Genomic DNA, 6336 nt, shown 5'->3' with positions numbered 1-6336 from the left:
ACTGCATGTTTATGCTGCCATTGGAAAACTTGATACTGGTAGAAAATTGGTTATAAGGCCTCCCAGTTTTCAGTGTTTTAACTACATTTTGTAATATTTTAATGTGATGAGGACCCTCTTTGTGAGGTTTTTCAGTGGATGTACCTTTGTCAATTAAAGCACTTAGTAACCAGCCATTTGGGAATGGCATTTCAGGTTACCCTTATAAAGACAGTAATACAATTATCTTGTTAGTCACTGATAGGATTACTCTCATCCTGAATACAAATGAATACAATAACATGATTGGGTACACCTGTATCTTCAATCAGCAGACAGGATTCCATCTCGTATTTTTATACTCCTTATTTACTTTATCAGAGACACCTTTATTACCATTATTGTTACGTTTCCCACTTGTAACATTCTATTTTCTTTCAGAGTTGAATGGACAACATACCACAACTAATTCACACTTTTACACAGTGCCAAGATTACATCACAAGTCTACCTTAGTTACAATGCTGTTAGAGGTTCAAGATCACAGGTGGTAAATGTTTAAAAAGCCAGTGCATGATGTTTCCTGCTTCAAGAACTATTCAGGAAGGTAGTTTCTGAGAGGATGAAGTCACTTTTCAAGTTCAGACACACAATTCTGTTTATAGTTGCTCACAAGCTCAACGTGTTGACTCTGAACAAAAGTTGTGTGACAAAACGTATAACATCTGGTTTAACGTCTGATAAATATGCCCACTTTAAATCTATGTCTAGCTCAGGAGAAGAATTTTTCAGATATGATGGATTCATAGAACCATCATATCAAGCATAGTGTTTAGACATATCCTCAGATCAGATCAGCTGATCTTAGAGTCAGTCTGGATCAGCTAGTGTGTCAGCTGAGATGCTTCTACACATCCAGCTTGTAAATCATATTGGGGGCACTAGTGAAACTGCTTTGATGTCGCTAAAATTCCTATGCACATGCAAGCTGCTTTGCAACCCACCCCAGCCCTTCATCTCATCTGTTTTGTTTAAATTACTCTCATATTCATTGTTGTCACTGATGCTTGATCTGTTTTGTACAGGGGTCTTATCACTGCTCTCATCAGCTCTAGCTTTCCAGCTGTTTGATCATGGAAGACTACGGAGATTTCAGAACAGATCTTTGCTACAAAATATGAATTAATGGAGATGAATAGCAATCTTCTTTTGACTATGGTGGTCTTGACTTAAATACAACCGAGACAAGCTAAAAGAGAAACACTAAATGCAGCAGTAAATTATTACTTTAAACCAGTTGGTAGTAAGACACTATCTCGGTCAGAATAACTGGAGAATAAAGAGGCAAAAAGCCTAGTGGGGTGACACATTTAACAATATGGTCCTGAGCGAGCACACTGGCCATGACTTCAAAATAGTTCTCTGCAGCGGGTAAAGTTCTGTGAAACAAGTATATTCTTTGCAATTAAAAAAAAAAATGCATAAAGTCACAATAAAAATGATTGACATTACTTCTTGATGATTTGCAGTTTGCACACTGAAGGCAAATATACATTTATGCAAAGATTTCTCAGCAGTCAAGTATTTGAAGGTACAATTATTACACGATATTTCATTATTTTGACTTTATTGTCATCAAAAGTGTAAGTGAAACAGCACAATTCTTACAAAATATGTTTGCAGACGTTAATTAGTTGTTCTGTATTTTATTTGTATAGCCCAATATCATATAAAGAGGTTCAAAGGTCCTCAAAAGCATAAAAACATATTATTAAACATTCATCTGAAAAATGTAATTGAATTAAATTAAGAGAATTTCTATTTTCTTTCATTAACTTATAAAAAGTTTGAAGTCATCTATATGTTAATTTAAATTAAACACAGTATCATCTGTCTCTACAGAAACATATAGCTGTATATCATCTGCGTATCTATTTTGAATGAATGTTATACTGTCTGACAAGGTTGTCAAAGGGCAGCAGGTACAATAAGAAAAGTAACAGGCCCAGAAAACCGCCTTGTGGAACACCACAAGAGATGTCATGGGCCACATTTTGCCATGATAATACAAGTAGTTTCACAAGGTGAACATATTACCCTCCATACTGTTTCTGAAAATTATTTTCTCTATTACCTTTTTAGTTGTTTTTTTTTATTGTAAATGCATAGCTGTTGCTGTTGGTACTGTATCACCAGTTTCTGACTAAGCCAAGTGATGCTTAATGATCTGAACTCTCTACAGTAGCCAAATGGCAACTTGTCATTTGAGATTTGAGTTAAATTCTGTACAAGAGGTGCTGAAATGAGTGTGATTGGTGGTGAGAGGTGAGCAAAGGGTTGCCTGTATACACATGTATCAGTGTTTGCATGTGTGAGATGGGTTTGAGGTTTTACAATACTAAAACACTTTGGATACTGAGCACAGAATGTGTGTGCCCTCGCGGCCATGTGTGCGTAACCTATCTGAGAGTTGGAGGCAATCAGTCTCTGGTGAATTCCTGTCGGCGCTGGAGAGCTGGAGCATTTGACGGATCGGCCTCCCCCACACTCAGGACGCTGCGTTCCTACACAGATGGCGTAATTAACGGGAGGCGAGCCAGGGAGGGAAATTTATCTTTGATCAGCACCTTCGCGCCAGATTGTCATCTATGTTAATATGATGATAGCATCAGTGCGCACGCGCGTACACACACTCATGCACACACAGAGGTAGAGATGGATGGTGAGAGAGTAGAGGCTAGGCAGCAGTCAGCCCTGAGGATATAGGGTTATGTGTGCAGTCACACATACACCACACATGCGCGTCCATACACACACATACACACACACAAATACAGTCTTCTCCTAGTCCTTTGTTCACAGCATGAGGCTGCGCTACCCTGCTGTGAGGAGAGCTGTGGTGATCTTTGGAGGGTGCCTCAGACAGAATCAAACGTACACACATACCACACTTCAGATATAAAATTACAAATGTGACTTCAACTTTCAAGAGAATTTCATTTGAAAAGGCAACTTCAGAACATCAACAAATCATGGCAAAAAATAACTCGATCCACTGCAAAAACAGAAATAATATCCATCAATTTTAAAAACGTTGCCTTGATATTAAGAATTTGAAAGTGGCAACCAGCTGAAGATTGGATCACACCAACACAGACACATAGAATCACGAGGTGACATGATACCAGCAATGTTGTCATGACTGGTAAACATTAAGGTGAAAGCAACACCTTAGTATTTCCACTCTGCGTTTCTACGTGTGTGTGTGTGTACATGTGCCTGTTACCATTTGAAAAGAGCTGTCACAGAAGAGCTTTGCCATGAGCGTGCTTTTGCCCCAGTGAGATATTAGGACTAATGGCGTGTAGGTGTAATGGCATGTGCTGTAACATCTGGGCTATTGGCAGAGAGAAAAGGGAGAGAGAAACACATGAAAAAGCTGGAGAGATGTGCGATATACAAGTTCCCCGGGGACTTTAAGTGCTGTGGAGGTATAGGAGGAGGATGAAGCAAGACAAGGAGTAAATTAGAAAAGTAATTGTGAGGTCAAAGCAGGAGAGGACAAGTTTAATAAGAAGAAAGGAAATTAATGAAAACTGGTATAAAAGGAAAAGGAGAATAGTCAGATGAGATGAGAGAGATGAGAACTAAGGACATGGAAAAGGAAATGTAACAAGAAGAGACAGGAAGAGAGGAAGCGGAGTTTGGAATTAGCAGTAAACGAATGAAGGGAAGACATGAGTGTAAAAGAACATTGCTGGTGAGAGTTAAAACATTTCTAAATCAACCAACCAGCAGGGATACAGACAGCAAGGTAGGGAAACAGTAAGACAAAAAAGACCGGCATTAGGGAGAACAAAGGCTGTGTTCCTCCGCCTCGCTCTGCTGCTCCCCAGTCCATCTGCTGCTTCTGCACACAGCCTCCGATCTGTTTCACACTCATTTTCAGCTATCTCGCTCCCCTCCATCCTTCCCTTCCTCCGTCTTACACCTGATCTCTCCTTCTCTTGCTATACACACATTGCAGTTTGCTCATTTTCATCTCTTGCCTTTTCCTTCATAATTATGTGTCTCTTCTTTTTTACGCCCGTGTGTTATTTATTTAAGAGTTTCTCACATCAAACGGCCATTACCTGTAGAAGACGAAGGCCATAGTGAGTCATCCGCGGAGGAATTCAGTTTGTAGTGTTTCCAATGCTGCTAACCAAATATTTCACAACATGAAAAAACAGCAGATGAGCTTGTGAAATGCATCGATTTATAGTTTTAAGGCTTATCAAAAAGATGATCTTTGTTTACAAAAACACAGACACAACTTGCTTTTTTGTTAATATTCTTGGTTGAGTTTAAACATATATAAATTGGGTGGGGTTTAATAGTTATATGTCATCCAACCTCAGTCCTGATAAAGCTGATAAGCTGAACTGTGCAGTGAGTAAACAATTCAGACGGTTTTAAAAATGATAGAATTTTGCAAAATATCTGGGCATACTTGAGAAGTTAAGCCAAATTTCCGGGGATTTAAATAGAACTTCTTAAAATCTTTGCTAAACCAGATGAATTTCACTTAGTAAGTTATCACGTTTCATATGAACAAGACAGCACACAAGTTGAAAAGTTCCCATCTAACCTAACTTTTCACTATAAACTCTAAAGCATCAAGACATTTTTTTCTACAGTATAGTTTTATGTCCCCATTAGATGTATTTTGTCAACTCTGTAGACCCTTTAAGAAGACTTTTCTCTCTTTAATTGCTATGTCGTTCCAGTGTTTTTGTGTGAGTAGGGAATGTGAAGTTATTCCAATTATATCGCAAAGATTTAAAAACAAATGTCACACTGAGAAATGTCATAATTGCTTCTTTTTAAAGCTTCGCTAGGCATTCGGATGGGAAAAAAAGACAATAAATCACTGGTCAAAAAGAAAGAAGAAAAGTAAATGAAAAATTCCAGAAAACTATAACAGGAGCAAATGCACATCAGTACCTTAAAATCCTTCTGATAAACACTTTGAACCATTTGCCTGTCGGGATACATTTGTTAGGTAATTTTCAGATGTGTTCAGAAAAAGTAAGATAAAGATCACATGTAAATTCTAAATCAATATAATAATCCCTCATTGATGTTTTAAACACAAACATGTCTTCTACAAATTTCATTGTATATAACAATATTTTGACAGGAAATGTTTTTTATTGGACTCCTGCATTTCAGGACTCCTGTATCACCAAACATCACAGTTTTCCAGTGTAACATCTGTTCTCCTAGTATAATATTGCAGTGACTACATTTGAGAGAATGAATGCCAAGTACTCACCCAACACCTTACCAAGCACCCTTAGCAGGTGTAAATCTGTGCTCTTGATTTGTATTGCACTTGTACAGTCCTGCTAGATTTGCAGCTCATTCCCACAGATTTTCTAAATCATGTGCAAAGGTCTGAGGTGGCTTCAGGAAACAAGGAGTCTCCTGCTAGACTAAATGGAAAAAAGCTGTATTGGGGGTGAAAATCACAAGACATAGAATATTCAACAATGTAAGCTTTAACACAACTATTGCAAAACACAAGGCGGCATTAAAACGATTCTTTAAACAGAGTCAGTGTAACTTGGCAACTGAAATGCTCCATATCATGTTGTCTTGAGATACATACACATACGTTCAGGGAAGCCTAGGCAAACCCAGTACATGCACCGAAATCTAGAGTTTGGATTTATACATGGCTCTTTTTGTCCGATAAATGTAGCTTATCAGCTTGAGATGGTGTTTGCTAACAAACCTTTAGTCGCACAGCTGATAGCATCATCCTTTGTAAGGAGCACCAGCTTCACTTACATCAGTGCAAACGTTTGCATGGTTTGCATTGCAATATGGAGAGATCATAAAAAGCTGTGCATAATTCAGGCTCAAAAGTGTGTGTCCATTTTCATCTTTGTATATATTTGCATGCTTTTGCATCATTTTATTTAACTCCACTTATATTTATATAAAATCATTTTACAACAGTTATTTGTCATCACTTTACATTTTAAGTTATATTACAACATTACATAGCAAAAACCAGTGATTCCCTCTGAGCAAGCACTTTAGCATTTAGTTGTTGGTCACTCTCCAAACAGGGCTGCCCCAGCCCATAATACAGTGTATAATAATGGAAGATTTGCTTTCATGAGCTAAGCTCTGGGAATGTTTGGACCTCCCATTAAGACTCAACAGGAGCTTGGCACCAACTCTGCACAGGTGCAGACTGAGAGAGGGAGAGAGAGAGAAAGAGGGTGAGTGAAAGGGGGAGCGACAATTGGGTCCTGTGAACAACATTCAACATCTGTGTCAATGGCTATTGCACAAATTTTCACC

The sequence above is a fragment of the Perissodus microlepis genome, chromosome 22 (genome assembly GCF_051167445.1).
Source record: "Perissodus microlepis isolate ML-2025 ecotype Zambia chromosome 22, ASM5116744v1, whole genome shotgun sequence".
NCBI classification, from domain to species: Eukaryota; Metazoa; Chordata; class Actinopteri; order Cichliformes; family Cichlidae; genus Perissodus; species Perissodus microlepis.
The sequence above is the reverse complement of the archived record's forward strand: the minus strand, read 5'-3'. Positions refer to the sequence as shown.